At 37.4% G+C, this 19,389-nt stretch overlaps 1 non-coding gene across 1 annotated transcript; it reads right to left on the bottom strand.

The window, feature by feature from the left end:
- Nucleotides 1–6,446: 6,446 nt before the first annotated feature.
- Nucleotides 6,447–6,550, bottom strand: LOC112713822 (small nucleolar RNA R71). The gene has a single exon (XR_003158787.1). It is a non-coding gene; the product is annotated as a small nucleolar RNA R71 (small nucleolar RNA).
- Between the last annotated feature and the right edge of the window lie 12,839 nt (nucleotides 6,551–19,389).

Raw genomic sequence — 19,389 nt, 5'->3', positions numbered from 1 at the left:
ACATTCATGGCAAGGATTGAGAATATAGGCTTTCTATCCTAGTCAGTAATAATAATAATTAACAAGAATTTATATTATTTCGTCATCTCCAACAATGGAAGAAGGTATAATGTTATCTTCACATAGCGAGAACATCAAACAAGACTAGCTAATCTCAATCCAAAAGTCCTAATCAACTCACTAATTGAATTAGCAAGAGATTAGAGTCAATAGAAATCATATTAACTAACAACTCTAGATCGTCAACATGAGCTGGGTCTTAATGACTCAAGATTACCTAATTACTCTTTCCAAGGCAAGAATGCTCACAAATCTACTCTAACATCCAACCAAGTATTTTGCCAAATACTTGGAAGGCATGAAGGAAAGCATGATAAATTACAAGGAAAGATAAATCTACCAACTACCAATTGCAAGAAAAGTAAAATCAACAACTCAATTCAACAATAAAGAAACATCAAACATCAATTGCATTAAAAGAGATCTAAATCCAACATGAGCATTTATAAACATAAAAGGAGGCATAAAAGGGAAATTAACACTACAAACTATGAGAATGAAGGAGTAGAAGCAAGAAATTATAAAGGAAACAAGATGAAAACAATAATTGAACCCTAGATCTAAGATGCAAAATAGCCTAAGAACCCTAATTCTAGAGAGAAGAGGGAGCTTCTCTCTCTAGAAAACTAACTTACATGATGGTATCTTACAACTAAGTGCTCTCCCTTTGCCCAAGTTTGAATTCTGCATGAAATACCCTCAGAAACAAGTTGGATTTGGCCCTGGGCAGCTCAGAAATCGCCCCCAGCATTTTCACTTCAATGAGGTCACGTGCGAGCAGTGACGCGTACGCATGCGTCACGCGTACGCGTCGCTTGGCATTTTACTATCCACGCGTACGCATCATGTCACGTGTACGCGTCGCCATGTGACTTCATATCCACGCGTGCGCGTCGATGAATGCACTCCAAATTCTTGTTTTTCCATGAATTCTCCACTTTGCATGATTTTCTCTTCATTCCTTTAATCCATTCCTAGCCTTTTCATCCTGAATTCAATAACAAACACATCAAGGCATCTAGTGGAATCAAAGGTGAATTAAAATTACCAATTTAAAGGCCTAAAAAGCATGTTTTCACACTTAAGCACAATTTAGGGAGAATTACAAAACCATGCTATTTCATTGAATAAATGTGAGAAAAGGTGATAAAATCCTCCAAAATAAGTACATGATAAACCACAAAATTGGGGTTTATCAAACCTCCCCACACTTAAACTAAGCATGTCCTCATGCTAAGCTCAAGAAAGAAACAAAGGGTATCAACATTTATTCAATGCAAACTGTCTAAATGCACCCTATTTATATGCAATCTATCTAAATAAATGCAAGTACTTGGTCAAAATAAATCAACTTCCAAGAATACAAATATAAGTGCAAGGGTTAAAGCAATAGCAGTCAAACAAACCCACAATTGAATTGAGTTATTAGAATGATTTTACAAACTTGCAAGAAAAGATGATCATGGGTAGAAACATGTAATTGAGTGATCGAACCCTCACCGGATGTGTATCCGCTCTAGCCACTCAAGTGTATGGGGTTGATTAACTCAATTCTCCCCTAATCATGCTTTCCAAGATTTGTTTTTCATCTAACAATCAACACTTATTTCATGCATGCATACAAATATCATGAGGACTTTTCCAGAGGTTGTAATGGGGCTAGGGTCAAGGTAAGGATGCATATGATTAAGTGGACTAGAATTTGAATCTTTGATTAACTTAAACCTCCCACCTAAGCTATATAACAACCTATAAAATTCTAATGCAAACCTAACTCTCCATAATTCTCACCTTTTCACATACTCATGCATTCTCTTTTTGTCCACCACACATATGCATTGATTTTCATTGAACTTTACTTTGGGGCATTTTGTCCCCTTCTTATTGCTTTTTTTTTCTTTCTTTTTCTATATATTTTTTTTTCTTTTGATATATATATATATATATATATATATATATATATATATATATTCTTTTTGCAATAAAGTATATACAAAAGCATCAATGCATGTGGTTTTACATTTAATTAACACATGAATATGTACCCAATTCTCAATATTTTCAATAAAAATACAAAAATACCCTTTTATCCCAACCAATATTCCCAAACTTTCCAAACTTGAATGATAAGCACTCGCACTAGCCTAAGCTAATCAAATATCCAAACAAAGGACATTTATTATTTTTCACTTAGGGCTTGTAATGTGCTAAAATTAAGAACAAATGGATTAAGCATAGGCTCAAAGTTGGCTAACAATGGAAGATAAAAGGTAGGCTATTTGGGTGAGTGAGCTAATCAAAATGATGGCCTTAATCATATAAGTGCATGTATACACAAAATAATGGACATATATAATCAAACAAATCAAGGATTACAATCATAGAAAGAGAATAATGCACACAAGAATGAAAATAAGTGGTTATATGATGCAACCACACAATTAGGCTCAAATCTAATATGCTTGTATTCTTAGCTCAAAAACATTATCCACAATATGTGTAATTCAAGCAAGTTCTAGAAAAAAAATTTTCAATCAATTGGGGTGTCCTATAGATAAAATCCTTGGAAAATTTCACTATTTTGACAAAGCTTATTGATGAGCGGATAATTTATACGCTTTTTGGCATTGTTTTTAGGTAGTTTTTAGTATGATCTAGTTACTTTTAGGGATGTTTTCATTAGTTTTTATGATAAATTCACATTTCTGGACTTTACTACGAGTTTGTGTGTTTTTCTGTGATTTCAGATATTTTCTAGCTGAAATTTAGGGACCTGAGCAAAACTCTGATAAAAGGCTGACAAAGGACTGCTGATGCTGTTGGAATCTGACCTCCCTGCACTCAAAATATATTTTCTGGAGCAATAGAACTCCAAATGGCGCGCTTTTAACGGCGTTGGAAAGTAGACATCTAGAGCTTTCCAACATTATATAATAGTTTATACTTTATTCGAGATTTGATGACGTAAACTAGCGCTCAACGCCAGTTCCATGCTGCATTCTGGAGTCAAACGCCAGAAACACGTCACGAACCAGAGTTGAACGCCCAAAACATGTTACAACTTGGCGTTCAACTCCAAAAGAAGCCTCAGCTCGTGTAACAATCAAGCTCAGCCCAAACATACACCAAGCGGGTCCCGGAAGTGGATTTATGCATCAATTACTTACTTCTGTAAACCCTAGTAGCTAGTTTAGTATAAATAGAATTTTTTACTAGTGTATTAGAATCTTTGGTCTCGGTTTTATTCATTTATTTATCTTAGGAGACTATTGATCATGTTTGGGGGCTGGTCATTCAGCCATGCCTGAATCTTCATCACTTATGTATTTTCAACAGTGGAGTTTCTACACACCATAGATTAAGGGTATGGAGCTCTGCTGTACCTCAAGTTTCAATGCAATTACTACTATTTTCTATTCAATTCCGCTTGTTCTTATTCTAAGATATTCGTTGCACTTCAACATGATGAATGTGATGATCCGTGACACTCATCATCATTCTCACCTATGAACGCGTGACTGACAACCACTTCCGTTCTACCTTAGACCGGGCGCATATCTCTTGGATTCCTTAATCAGAATCTTCGTGGTATAAGCTAGAATTGATGGCGGCATTCATGGGAATCCGGAAAGTCTAACCTTATCTGTGGTATTCCGAGTAGGATTCTGGGATTGAATGACTGTGACAAGCTTCAAACTCGCGATTGTTGGGCGTGATGACAAACGCAAAAGAATCAAGGGATTCTATTCCAACATGATCGAGAACCGACAGATGATTAGCCGTGCTGTGACAGAGCATTTGGACCATTTTCACTGAGAGGATGGGATGTAGCCATTGACAATGGTGATGCCCTACATACAGCTTGCCATAGAAAGGAGTGACAAAAATTGGATAAAAGCAGTAGGAAAGCAGAGATTCAGAAGGAACATAGCACCTCCATACACTTGTCTGAAATTCCCACCATTGAATTACATGAGTAACTCTATCCTATTTTATTTCTTTGCGTATACTATAATTTCTTAATACAGTTGAATCCGCCTGACTGGGATTTACAAGATGACCATAGCTTGCTTCATACCAACAATCTCTGTGGGATCGACCCTTACTCACGTAAGGTATTACTTGGATGACCCAGTACGCTTGCTGGTTAGTTGTGCGGAATTGTGACAAAGTGTGATTGATGTTTGAGAGCACCAAGTCTTTGGAGCTATTGTTGATGATCACAATTTCGCCCACCAAGTTTTTGGCGCGTTGCCAGGGATTGTTCGAGTATGGTCAACTAACGGTTCATCTTGTTACTCAGATTAGGTAATTTTCTTTTATTTTCCTTTCAAAAAAAGTTTTCAAAATTCTTTCAAAAATTTTTTCTTTATTTTCGTTTTTCTAAAGAATATTTTTCGAAAAAGTAATAAAAATACAAAAAAAATCATAAAATCATAAAAACCAAAAATATTTTGTGTTTCTTGTTTGAGTCTTGTGTCATGTTTTAAGTTTGGTGTCAATTGCATGCTTTAAAAAATTTTTTCTTGCATTTTTCAAAAATTCATGCATTCATAGTGTTCTTCATGATCTTCAAGTTGTTCTTGGTAAGTCTTCTTGTTTGATCTTGATATTTTCTTGTTTTGTGTTTGTTGTTGTTTTTCATGTACATTTTTACATTCATAGTGTCCATGCATTAAAGAATTCTAAGTTTGGTGTCTTGCATGTTTTCTTTGCATAAAATTTTTTTCAAAAATATGTTCTTGATGTTCATCATGATCTTTAAAGTGTTCTTGGTGTTCATCTTGACATTCATAGTGTTCTTGCATGTATCATTGGTTTTGATCCAAAATTTTCATGTTTTGGGTCATAATTGTGTTTTTCTCTTTCATCATCAAAAATTCAAAAATCAAAAACAATATCTTTTCCTTTTTTCTCTTATAATTTTTGGAAATTTGAGTTGACTTAGTCAAAAAAAATTAAAATTAGTTGTTTCTCATAAGTCAAGTCAAATTTTCAATTTTAAAAATCTTATCTTTTCAACACTTTTTTTTTCAAAAATCAAATCTTTTTCATTTTTATCTTATTAATTTCAAAAATTTTAAAACAATTTTTCGAAAATCCTTTTCTTAATATTATTTCATGATTTTCGAAAATTACACTAACAATTAATATGATTGATTCAAAAATTTGAAGTTTGTTACTTTCTTGTTAAGAAAGGTTCAATCTTTAAATTCTAGAATCATATCTTTTAAGTTTCTTGTTAGTCAAGTAATCAATTTTAATTTTAAAAGTTAACTCTTTTTCAAAATATCTTTTTCTTAAAAATCTTATCTTTTTATCTTATCTTTTTATCATATCTTTTTCAAAATCATATCTTTTTCAAAAATTTTGATTTTAAAATATCTTATCTTCTTATCTTCTTATCTTTTCAAATTTGATTTTAATATCTTTTTCAACTAACTAATTAACATTTTGTTTGTTTCTTATCTTTTTCAAAACCACCTAACTACTTTTCCCTCTCTAATTTTCGAAAATATCTCATCCCTTTTTCAAAATTCTTTTTAAATTAACTAATTGTTTTAAATTTTAATTTTAATTCTATCTCATCTTTAATTTTCGAAAATCATTAACTCCTTTTCAAAATTAATTTTCGAATTCTCTCTCTCATCTTCTTCTATTTATTTATTTATTTACTAAGAATTCTCTTCACCTCTTCTCATCTCAAATCACTGCCCCTATCCATACCCTTGTGTTTGGATTATTCATTCTTCTTAATCCTTATCCCCTTTCTTCTTCTACTAATAATAAGGATCCTCTTTACTGTGACATAGAGAATTCCTTTTCCTTTTCTTTTTCTCTTCTCTTTCATATGAGCAGGAACAAGAAAAGGCACTCTTGTTGAAGCTGATCCTGAACCTGAAAGGACTCTGAAGAGGAAACTAAGAAAAGCTAAATTACAACAATCCAGAGGCAACCTTTCGAAAATTTTCGAACAAGAGAAGGAGATGGCAGCCGAACCCAACAACAATAATGCAAGGAGGATGCTTGGTGATTTTACTAAACCCACATCCAAGTTTGATGGAAGAAGCATCTCAATTCCTGCCATTGGAGCAAACAATTTTGAGCTGAAACCTCAATTAGTTGCTTTAATGCAACAGAACTGCAAGTTTTATGGACTTCCATCTGAAGATCCTTACCAGTTTTTAACTGAGTTCTTGCAGATTTGTGAGACTGTTAAGACGAATGGAGTAGATCCTGAAGTCTACAGGCTCATGCTTTTCCCTTTTGCTGTAAGAGACAGAGCTAGAACATGGTTGGACTCACAACCTAAAGATAGCCTGGACTCCTGGGATAAGCTGGTCACAGCCTTCTTGGATAAATTCTTTCCTCCTCAAAAGCTGAGCAAGCTTAGAGTGGATGTTCAGACCTTCAAGCAAAAAGATGGTGAATCCCTCTATGAAGCTTGGGAAAGATACAAGCAGATGACCAAAAAGTGTCCTTCTGACATGTTTTCAGAGTAGACCATATTAGATATATTCTATTATGGTCTATCTGACTTTTCCAAGATTTCATTGGACCACTCTGCAGGTGGATCCATTCACCTAAAGAAAACGCCTGCAGAAGCTCAGGAACTTATTGACATGGTTGCAAATAACCAATTTATGTACACTTCTGAGAGGAATTCCGTGAATAATGGGATGCCTCAGAGGAAGGGAGTTCTTGAAATTGATGCTCTGAATGCCATATTGGCTAAGAACAAAGTGTTGACTCAGCAAGTCAACATGATTTCTCAAAATCTGAATGGATGGCAAAATGCATCCAACAGCACTAAAGAGGCATCTTCTGAAGAAGAAGCTTATGATCCTGAAAACCCTGCAATGGCAGAGGTAAATTATATGGGTGAACCTTATGGAAACACCTATAATTCATCATGGAGAAATCATCCAAATTTCTCATGGAAGGATCAACAAAAGCCTCAACAAGGCTTTAATAATGGTGGAAGAAATAGGCTCAGCAATATCAAGCCTTATCCATCATCTTCTCAGCAACAGACAGATAATTATGAACAGAATACCTCTAACTTAGCAAATTTAGTCTCTGATCTGTCTAAAGCCACTTTAAGTTTTATGAATGAAACAAGGTCCTCCATCAGAAATCTGGAGGCACAAGTGGGCCAGCTGAGTAAGAAAGTAACTGAAACTCCTCCTAGTACTCTCCCAAGCAATACTGAAGAAAATCCAAAGAGAGAGTGCAAGGCCATTGACATAGTCAATATGGCCGAATGCAAGGAGGAGGAGAAGGATGTGAATCCCAATGAGGAAGACCTCATGGGACGTCTCTCAAGCAAGAAGAAGTTCCCTATTGAGGACCTAAAGGAATCTGAGGCTCATATAGAGACCATAGAGATCCCACTAAATCTCCTTCTGCCATTCATGAGCTTTGAAGACTATTCTTCCTCAGAAGAGGATGAAGATATGACTGGAGAGCAAGTTGCTCAATATCTAGGAGCCATCATGAAGCTGAATGCCAAGTTGTTTGGTAATGAGACTTGGGAAGGTGAACCTCCCTTGCTCATTAGTGAACTAGATACATGGATTCAGAAAACTTTACCTCAAAAGAGACAAGATCCAGGAAAATTCTTAATACCATGTACCATAGGCACTATGACCTTTAATAAGGCTCTGTGTGACCTGGGGTCAGGCATAAATCTTATGCCACTCTCTGTAATGGAAAAACTAGGGATCATTGAGGTACAACCTGCCATATTCTCATTACAAATGGCAGACAAGTCAGTAAGACAAGCTTATGGATTGGTAGAGGACGTGCTAGTGAAGGTTGAAGGCCTTTACATCCCTGCTGATTTCATAATCTTAGACACTAGGAAGGAGGAGGATGAATGCATCATCCTTGGGAGACCTTTCCTGGCCACAGCAGGAGCTGTGATAGATGTTAACAGAGGAGAATTAGTCCTTCAATTGAATGGGGACTACCTTGTGTTTAAGACACAAGGGTGCTCTTCTATAAACATGGAAAAGAGGCACAGTAAGCTTCTCTCAGTACAGAGTCAAACAGAGCCCCCACAATCAAACTTTAAGTTTGGTGTTGGGAGGCCACAACCAAACTCTAAGTTTGGTGTTGAACCCCCATATCCAAACTCTAAGTTTAGTGTTGGGAGTCCACAAACATTGACCTGATCACCTTTGTGGCTCCAAGAGAGCCCACTGTCAAGCTAGTGACATTAAAAGAGCGCTTGTTGGGAGGCAACCCAATTTTTATTTATCTAAATTTTATTTTTTATTTTACTGTTATTTTGTGTTTTATTAGGTTCATGATCATGTGGAGTCAAGAAAAAATACAAAAATTAAAAATTAGAATCAGAAATAGCAGAAGAAAAATCACACCCTGGAGGAAGGACTTACTGGCGTTTAAACGCCAGTGAGGAGCATCTGGCTGGCGTTCAACGCCAGAACAGAGCATGGATCTGGCGTTGAATGCCAGAAACAAGCAACATCCTGGCGTTTAAATGCCAGGAATATGCCCTGAGGAAAGCTGGCACTGAACGCCAGTAACAAGCATGAAACTAGCGTTCAACGCCAGAAACATGCTGCAACTGGGCGTTGAACGCCCAGAATGAGCATCACTTCGGCGTGTAAATGCCAGAATTGTATGCTAAGGCATTTTACATGCCTAATTGGTGCAGGGATGTAAATCCTTGACACCTCAGGATCTGTGGACCTCACAGGATCATCTCAAGATCTGTGGACCCCACAGGATCCCCACCTACCATATTCTCACCTTACCTCCTAATAATCCTATAACACACTTTCCCAAAACCCTTCACTAATGACCTCCATCTCTCTTCCCAATCACCCTTTCACCACTCACATCCATCCACTATTCCCCATAAACCCCACCTACCTTCAACATTCAAATTTCTTTCCCACCCAAACCCACCCTAAATAGCCGAACCTACTCCCTCTCCCCTCACTATATAAACCCCTCCATTCTTCTTCATTTTCACACAACACAACCCTCTCTTCTCCTTCTTGGCCGAATACACCTTTCCCCCTCTCCTCCATATTTTCTTCTTCTTCTTCTTCTTCTTCTTCTTCTCTTCTTTCTTCTCTTTCTCGAGGGCGAGCAATATTTTAAGTTTGGTGTGGTAAAAGCATAAGCTTTTTGTTTTTTCATTACCATTGATGGCACCTAAGGCCGGAGAAACCTGTAGAAAAGGGAAAGGGAAGACAAAAGCTTCCACCTCCGAGTCATGGGAGATGGAAAAATTCATCTCCAAAGCCCATCAAGACAACTTCTATGATGTTGTGGCCAAGAAGAAGGTGATCCTCGAGGTCCCTTTCAAGCTCAAGAAAAATGAGTATCCGGAGATCCGACATGAGATCCATAGGAGAGGTTGGGAAGTTCTAACCAACCCCATCCAACAAGTCGGAATCTTAATGGTTCAAGGGTTCTATGCCAATGCATGGATCACTAGGCGCCATGATCAAAGTAAGAACCCGAACCCAAAGAATTATCTTACAATGGTTCGGGGGAAACACTTAGATTTTAGTCCGAAAAATGTGATGTTGGCATTCAACTTGCCCATAATGCAAAGAGATAAACACCCCTACACTAGAAGGGTCAACTTTGATCAAAGGTTGGACCAAGTCCTCATGGACATATGTGTGGAAGGAGCTCAATGGAAAAGAGACTCAAGAGGCAAGCCAGTTCAACTGAGAAGACTGGACCTTAAGCCTATTGCTAGAGGATGGTTGGAGTTCATCTAACGCTCCATCATCCCCACTAGCAACCGATCTGAAGTTACTGTGGATCGGGCCATCATGATTCATGGCATCATGAATGGAGAGGAAGTAGAAGTTCATGAATTCATCCCCCTTAAAGTCTACAAAATAGCTGAAAAGCCCTCCACCATGGCAAGGCTAGCTTTTCCTCATCTTATTTGTCATCTATGTTACTCAGCTGGAGTTATCATAGAAGGAGACATCCTCATTGACGAGGATAAGCCCATCACCAAGAAGAGGATGGAGCAAACAAAAGAGACCATCCACGGATCTCAAGAGATGCATGAGAAAGCTCATCATCAAGAAATCCCTGAGATGCCTCAAGGGATGCACTTTCCTCCCAACAACTATTGGGAACAACTCAACACTTCCCTAGAAGATTTGAGTTACAATGTGGATCAATTAAGGGTGGAATATCAAGAGCACTCTATCATTCTCCATGAAATTAGAGAAGATCAAAGAGCAATGAGGGAGGAGCAACAAAGGCAAGAAAGGGACATAGAAGAGCTTAAGGACATTATTGGTCCTTCAAGAAGAAAACGCCACTAAGGTGGACTCATTCCTTGTTCTTATTATTATTTTTTTCTGTTGTTCGGTTTTTATGTTATATGTTCATCTATGTTTTGTGTCTCTACTTCATGATCATTAGTAGTTAGTAACTATGTCTTAAAGTTATGAATAATTCCATGAGTCCTTCACCTCTCTTAAATGAAAAATGTTTCTAATTCAAAAGAACAAGAAGTACATGAATTTCGAAATTATCCTTGAAATTAGTTTAATTATATTGATGTGGTGACAATACTTTTTGTTTTCTGAATGAATGCTTGAACAGTGCATAATTTTGATCGTGTTGTTTATGAATGTTAAATTGTTGGCTCTTGAAAGAATTATGAACTAAGAAAAATGTTATTGATGATCTGAAAAATCAAAAAATTGATTCTTGAAGCAAGAAAAAGTAGTGAAAAACAAAAGCTTGCGAAAAAAATGGCGAAAAAAATAGAAAGAAAAAGAAAAAGCAAGTAGAAAAAGCCAATAGCCCTTAAAACCAAAAGGCAAGGGTAAAAAGGATCCAAGGCTTTGAGCATCAATGGATAGGAGGGCCCAAGGAAATAAATCCAGGCCTAAGCGGCTAAATCAAGCTGTCCCTAACCATATACTTGTGGCATGCAGGTCCAAGTGAAAAGCTTGAGACTGAGTGGTTAAAGTCGTGATCCAAAGCAAAAAGAGTGTGCTTAAGAGCTCTGGACACCTCTAACTGGGGACTATAGCAAAGCTGAGTCACAATCTGAAAAGGTTCACCCAGTCATGTGTCTGTGGCATTTATGTATCCGGTGATAATACTGGAAAACAAAGTGCTTAGGGCCACGGCCAAGACTCATAAAAGTATCTGTGTTCAAGAATCAACAAACTTAACTAGGAGAATCAATAACACTATCCGAAATTCTAAGTTCCTAGAGAAGCCAATCATTCTAAACTTCAAAGGAAAAAGTGAAATGCCAAAACTGTTCAGAAGCAAAAAGCTACAAGTCCCGCTCATCTAATTAGAATTAATATTCATTGATATTTTGGAATTTATATTATATTCTCTTCTTTTTATCCTAATTGATTTTCAGTTGCTTGGGGACAAGCAACAATTTAAGTTTGGTGTTGTGATGAGCGGATAATTTATACGCTTTTTGGCATTGTTTTTAGGTAGTTTTTAGTATGATTTAGTTACTTTTAGGGATGTTTTCATTAGTTTTTATGCTAAATTCACATTTCTGGACTTTACTATGAGCTTGTGTGTTTTTCTGTGATTTCAGATATTTTCTGGCTGAAATTTAGGGACCTGAGCAAAACTCTGATAAAAGGCTGACAAAAGACTGCTGATGCTGTTGGAATCTGACCTCCCTGCACTCAAAATGGATTTTCTGGAGCAACAGAACTCCAAATGGCGCGCTCTCAACGGCGTTGAAAATTAGACATCCAGAGCTTTCCAAAAATATATAATATTTCATACTTTATTTGATATTTGACGATGTAAACTGGCGCTCAATGCCAGTTCCATGCTGCATTCTGGAGTCAAACGCCAGATACACATCACGAACCAGAGTTGAACGCCCAAAACACGTTACAACTTGGCATTCAACTCCAAAAGAAGCCTCAGCTCGTGTAACAATCAAGCTCAGCCCAAACATACACCAAGTGGGCCCCGGAAGTGGATTTATGCATCAATTACTTACTTTTGTAAATCCTAGTAGCTAGTTTAGTATAAATAGAACTTTTTACTAGTGTATTAGAATCTTTGGTCTCGGTTTTATTCATTTATTCATCTTAGGAGACTATTGATCACGTTTGGAGGCTGGCCATTCGGATATGCCTGAACCTTCATCACTTATGTATTTTCAACGGTGGAGTTTCTACACACCATAGATTAAAGGTGTGGAGCTCTGCTGTACCTCAAGTTTCAATGCAATTACTACTATTTTCTATTCAATTCTGCTTGTTCTTATTCTAAGATATTCGTTGCACTTCAACATGATGAATGTGATGATCCGTGACACTCATCATCATTCTCACCTATGAACGCGTGACTGACAACCACTTCCGTTCTACCTTAGACCGGGCGCATATCCTTGGATTCCTTAATCAGAATCTTTGTGGTATAAGCTAGAATTGATGGCGGCATTCATGGGAATCCAGAAAGTCTAACCTTGTCTGTGGTATTCCGAGTAGGATTTCGGGATTGAATGACTGTGACGAGCTTCAAACTCGCGATTGCTGGGCGTGATGACAAACGCAAAAGAATCAAGAGATTCCATTCCAACATGATCGAGAACCGACAGATGATTGGCCGTGCTGTGACAGAGCATTTGGACCATTTTCACTGAGAGGATGGGATGTAGCCATTGACAACGGTGATGCTCTACATACAGCTTGCCATAGAAAGGAGTGACAAAAATTGGATAAAAGCAGTTGGAAAGCAGAGATTCAGAAGGAACATAGCACCTCCATACACTTGTCTGAAATTCCCACCATTGAATTACATGAGTAACTCTATCCTATTTTATTCCTTCGTGTATACTATAATTTCTTAATACAGTTGAATCCGCCTGACTGGGATTTACAAGATGACCATAGCTTGCTTCATACCAACAATCTCTGTGGGATCAACCCTTACTCACGTAAGGTATTACTTGGACGACCTAGTACAGCTGCTGATTAGTTGTGCGGAATTGTGACAAAGTGTGATTCATGTTTTAGAGCACCAAGTCTTTGGAGCCATTGTTGATGATCACAATTTCGCCCACCACTTATTATACATACATATGCAAAACAAGAAAATGCAACTAAAAATCCTAAAAGAACTAAAAATGAAATGCAAAAGTGTTGGGATTAGAAATTTGTCACCCAAAAACGCCGACTGGTCGGATGACCTCCCCACACTTAAAAGTTTGCACCATCCTCGGTGCATTCAAAGATGAGCAAGGGGGTACGGCGACTTTCTGAATTGCTACTTTCAGCTGGTAGATCAACTGGTTGCTGCGTGTTCTTTCTTCCGCTTCCATTTTTTGCTTATGGTAACTCCTCCATGAAAAATAGAAATGAGGATAGTAAGAAAAGTAAATACAAAAGCAAGGAAGCGTAAATTGTTGGATTGAGGTGAATCACTAGAATTGATTTGAGTGAATTAGTGTGACATTAATGAAACAAGTGTGTGAGATCTAAGTTTGCGCGCGGTTTAGAAAACACACACTAGCATAAGGAGCTATGTCACAATTACACAAAAGAAAGCATACACTTCACTTATTCTAGTATGCTTGAAATACTTCAAAAGACTTGTAGGTCAAGATACAAATAAATAGTGAAGAAGCATAAAAGCATTCAAGCAATTAATCAAGCAATTGTGAAATTAGATAATGCATGTGCATTGATTGATGTGCAAGGAAACTTAATGAACAAAATGGTATATGAAACTTACACACAATCAATGACATAAATTGAAATTATTGCAACACCTAAGTGACATAGAAGTGGAACACATGAGTGCTGTGGAACTTAGGAAAAGAGATATAAGAGTTAAAATCAATCACATAGCAAACATGGTCCACAAAACTTAGAAAGCTCAAAAATATGTAATTAGGTAAGCTTTCAATCCAATTTCGCAATTCCAAAATCTCAATGCATGAAATAGGTGGTGTCAATAAGGGTAAATCATAAACAAGCATCACCTCACAAAAAATGCATTGATAATGTACAATTGCCTAACAATGGATGATGAATGCATGGTGGCGAAAACATGCAATTCAAAAGGGTTAAGATGCTTGAAGGCAATGTCATACACTTGGTATTCAAAATTATTAAGCATTAAGAACTCAAAACAAAGTGACAAAATTTAACCTCAATAAAAGCAATCCAACAATGAATATCAAAAACAATTATGCTAAATAACATTCAATTAATAATAAGCGGTGATAAGCAGTAAACAAGATTAATAATCCAACACCTATAATGAAAAATAGAAAATTAAACAAAAATTAAACTAACTAAATAACTAATTAAAAGAAATGGTGATAAATGGTATTTGGTAGTATTGGATGATGGGTGAGAGAAGGGAAGAAGAGAAGAGAAGAGAGAAGAAGGAAAGAAATGGAAAGAAGAGAAGATAGAAATATGGTGAAACAAGGCAATCCACGCGTACGCGTGGAATGACGCGTAAGCTTGGATAGGTGAAATGGGATCGACGCTATTCAGAGAGGCGACGCGTACGTGTGGGTTGGTTTTGTGCTAAAGGCACAAATCCAGCACACATCTCGCACAACTCTCGGGTAAATGTATGGGTGTTGAAAAATTTGGATCCACGCGTACGCGTGGATAGGCAAAATGCTAGGGGCACGCGTACACGTGGCATGGTGCTCTATTTTTCAAAATTTTTCCATATTTTTGCACCAAACCAAGCATTCCAAACCTCCAAATAGCTACCAAAACATCATAAAACTTTATTTAACCTACTAGACTCCCAATTAAAATCAACTAACCAAACAAAACATGAAATTAGACTTATTTTACCGATATGTACAAAAGAGAAAAATGAAAAGATGTTACCATAGTGAGGTATCTCCCACCTAGCACTTTTGTTTATTGTCCTTAAGTTGGACTTATGGGGAACTCTCTATCAAGGTGGCTTGTGCTTAAATCCATCCTTGAACATCCACCAATGCTTGGACTTCCAATGTGCTCCATCATTCAAAGTTAATAACTCCAAGCTTTGAGGGAGTTCTTCACAAGCCATGGGCTCCCAACATTGATTCTCTTTGTGTGATCTGGGATCCCACACTTTGTTTTCACACCCGTCTTCAATTTGATCACTTTGATTCCCTCCGGGTGGTAAACAAACCGAATTCTCATGAAGGCACCAAACGATCCTCCTAGACCCATCCAATTGAGAATCACACCAACCTTTGCATCCACTCCTTGAAGCTTCAACCATAATGAGCCTAGATTTACATCGCCAGCCACTAAACATCCTTCTCCTACACTTAATTCTACAAAGCACCCTAAGTTGGCCATCCGTTTCAAGAATATCATATTCAAGTGGGATAATAAAGCTAAGAGTAATGAGTTTTACCCACTCAAATAAAGGATTAGATGACAACATAGGTATAGGGGTTCCCAACGGTCTTGACAAGGCACGTTCCACTCCCGTCCATCCTCATCTAGAGACTTCCACCACTTGGCAAGGTTCTTCTAGCTCTACCTCTTGCCAAATTTCCTCAAGTCCAAGTTCTTCCTCACCAAATTCTTCTAGCTCTTCACCATCACTCAAGTCATAAATAGGAGGTTTAGTGAAATCTACCTCATCATCAGTTCCAAGCATGGTGGGGAAGGATTCATCAAGCTCAAAAGGATCATATGTTGATGCAGAATTATCATAGATAGGGGAACTTGGTGCTTGCCCCACTTCTTCCAATTCTTCAATCTCATCGTGCCTTGGAGGTTGTACACTTTCCTCCTCAACATCGATATCAAGCTTCATGGAAGAGGACTCTTCAACTTGTGACTCCTCTTTGAATTTAACATTTCCTAAATTTTCAACCACTACCTTTGGTTCAATTAGTGCCACCTTCTTCTCTTGTTGCACTTCTTGCTTTAACTCTTCTTCCTCACCTTGAAACTCCAAATTCACTCCCTCACTAAGCTCTTTGGTTGCTTCTCCACATTCAACAATAGGAGTGCTTTGATCGCGCAAGCTTAGGTAGGATGAGTACTGATAAATCACTATTTTATGGTTTATCTTGTACTTAATTGAGTGGATTTTATCAATCTTTCATACACTTATTCATACTAATTGCATGAGTTTACGTTTTCCTTCCTGATTTTGTGCTATGATTGAAAACATGCTTCTTTGGCCTTAGATTTGCTAATTATTAATCCTCTCATATTACCATTCGATGCCATGATATGTGTGTTAAGTATTTTCAGAGATTACAGGGCAGGAATGACTCAGAGGATGGAAAGGAAGCATGCAAAAGTGGAAGGAATACAAGAAACTAAAGGAATTGCCAAAGCTGTCAGCCAGACCTCTTCGCATTCAAATGATCATAACTTGAGCTACAGAGGTTCAAATGATGCGGTTCTAGTTGCTTTGAAAAGCTAACATCCGGGGCTTCGATTTGATATGTAATTTGCTATAGTGGCCGTACAGCTAGGCGACGCGAACACGTGCTCCATGCAGACACGTCGCATATGCGAAAATCAGCGTGGCAGAATTTGTTTCCAGCGATTTCTGGGCTGTTTCTGATCCAGTTTTCGGCCCAGAAAACACAGATTAGAGGCTATAAAGTGAGGTAATGCATCCATTCATTCAACACAAGATAGACGACTCATAATTCACTTTTCATAATTTAGATGTAGTTTTTAGAGAGAGAGGTTCTCCTCTCTCTTCTCTCTTAGGATTAGGATTCCTCTTAAAGGATTTAGGAATATTTTTATCTTCTTCATCACATATTCAATGTTCTTTTTATTTATTTTCTCTTTTATTTGTTTATGAACTTTTCATGTTAGGATTTTCTTAATTAATATAATTTGAGGTATTTCAGACTCATGATTGCTTTCTTCTATTTATTATATAAATAATTTAGATTTTTCCCTTTTGGCTTTGGTTGATTAATTGGTAACTTTTGAGTTGTCAAACTCATCGTGATTGATAATTGTTACCTTTGCTGATTAATTTAGATTCCTATAACTCTAGTCTTTCCTTAAGGAGTTGACTAGGACTTTAGGTGTTAAATTGATTTGTCCACTTAACTTACCTTCATAGTTAGAGGTTGACTTAGTGGTAGCAAAAATATAATTCTCATCACCAGTGATAAAGATAACTAGGATAGGACTTCCAGTTTTCATACCTCGCCAAGAGTTTTATTAGTTATTAATTTATTAATTCCTGCAATCTTTTCCTCCTGTTCAAAACCCTTTCAAAACCCAAAATACTATTTTCCATAACCAATAATAAATCATACTTCCCTGCAATTCCTTGAGAAGACGACCCGAGGTTTGAATACTTTTGTTTATAAATTTTATTGTGTTTGTTACTTGTGACAACCAAAACTTTTGTAAGAAAGGGATTCTTGTCGGTCTAGAAGCTATACTTACAACAAAAATTTATTTGTGAAAATTCTAGATCGCGCGAGAGTTTCGTTCTTCAAAATGGCGCCGTTACCGGCTTCCATCACAATAGCAACCTTGGCTTCTATCTCCTTGATATCTTCATCTTGCTTCATACATCTAGCTAGAAGTTCTTATTGCTCTCGCATTAGGTGTTGGTTAGATTGGTCCCTTGAAGGTGGTGGTGGAAGAGAGGGTTCATCATTCGAAGGAAGCGCATTGTAGTTGAAAGGTGGTTCATATTGGTGAAAGTCTTGAGGTGGTGTATATAGAATTTGTGATTCTTTTGAGTATTGGTGTTGGAATGGTGGTGGCTCTAGATATGGTTCATATGGTGGTTGGTATGGTGGATATGGGTTAGGATCATATGGAGGTGAATGGTGGTATGAGGCTTGTGAGTATGGTGGAGGGCTATATTGAGGAAGGGGTTCATATGCATATGATGATTGTGGTTGACAACCACAATGAGGGTCATCACACACATTAGATTGGTATGCATCTTGGGGTGGTTCTTGCTCATAGTATATTGGTGGTGGTTGTTGCCATGAAGGTTGATCAAAAGCTTGGGGCTCCTCCCACCTTTGATTGTTCCATCCTTGATGCATATTCTCATTGTAATTTTCATCTCCTACAACATAGTTGTAACCACACTCATAGCCAAAAGGATGAGAATTCATAGTGACAAGAGAAAATAAAAACAAATACTAATAAGAAATAAAGAGAGTAAAATCCTACAACAAGCAAAAACTAACAAACAAACCAAAAATCAAGCTATTCACAATATATACAATAGCCAATAACATAGCACCATTGCAATTCCCCGGCAACGGCGCCATTTGTTTGTCCTAAAGTCTTGTAATAGTAATGTTCATTTTGATTCGAATAAGTCAGTATGTGAAGCCTGTTGTGTAGGAAAATCTCATCAATTACCTTTTTCCATTTCTGAATCTACGTACACAGCACCACTTCAACTAGTGTATTCTGACATTTAGGGCCCTGCCCCTACACCTGACACTAATGGAAACTTCTACTTTATTTTGTTCATTGATGCATTCTCTAAATTTTCCTGGTTGTACCTCATCAAAGCAAGGTCTCAATTCAAATCAGTTTTTATTTCTTTTCAATGCATGGTTGAATTGCAATTAGATACTAAGCTAAAAATGTTACAAACTAATAATGCTGCTGAATATACCAGTTTAACTAAAGAATTACAGGCACAGAAAATTATACACAGGTTCTCATGTCCTTACATACACTAGCAGAATGGCAATGTTGAAAGAAAGAACAGACATGTAGTAAAAAAAAGACTGTCAATGCTTGTTGGAGCTGGCATGTCTACAAAATACTGGGGAGAAGCCTTCTCATCAGCAGCAAATCTAATCAACAAACACCCTACACCAACTCTGGACAATTCCTCACCTATGGAGAAGCTCTTTGGAAAGAGGATGAATTATGACACTTTAAAAGTGTTTGGCTGCCTTTGTTTCCCCCATCTAAGGCCTTACAACAAGCACAAGCTAGACTTTCGCTCTGCTCCCTTTGTGTTCATAGGATACAGCTCAGCACACAAGGGCTATAAATTCCTTACATATAGCCTTTGATGCAAACATATTCCCTTTCAAAGAGGAAAAATTCTTGATCAGCAAGTTAGAGAAGGAGAATTCAGACACCAACAATCATACTCCACCAAGACTACCTCTTCTACAAAGTTTTATGCCTCAAGGACAACACCCTTCAACACAATTGCAGCATCAAACTCTACCTCATCCAACCACATCAGACACCAGCCCAACAATAACCTCAATTATAACACCTAACACCTCAACCCTGCAACCTATCCTACAACCTAACTCTCCCATACAACACTCTATTCCCTCAAACTCACCAAATTAGCCAATATTAC

The sequence above is a fragment of the Arachis hypogaea genome, chromosome 1, assembly GCF_003086295.3.
Source record: "Arachis hypogaea cultivar Tifrunner chromosome 1, arahy.Tifrunner.gnm2.J5K5, whole genome shotgun sequence".
In the NCBI taxonomy this organism is placed as follows: Eukaryota; Viridiplantae; Streptophyta; class Magnoliopsida; order Fabales; family Fabaceae; genus Arachis; species Arachis hypogaea.
Note: the sequence above shows the minus strand (reverse complement) of the source record. Positions and strands in the feature narration are given on the sequence as shown.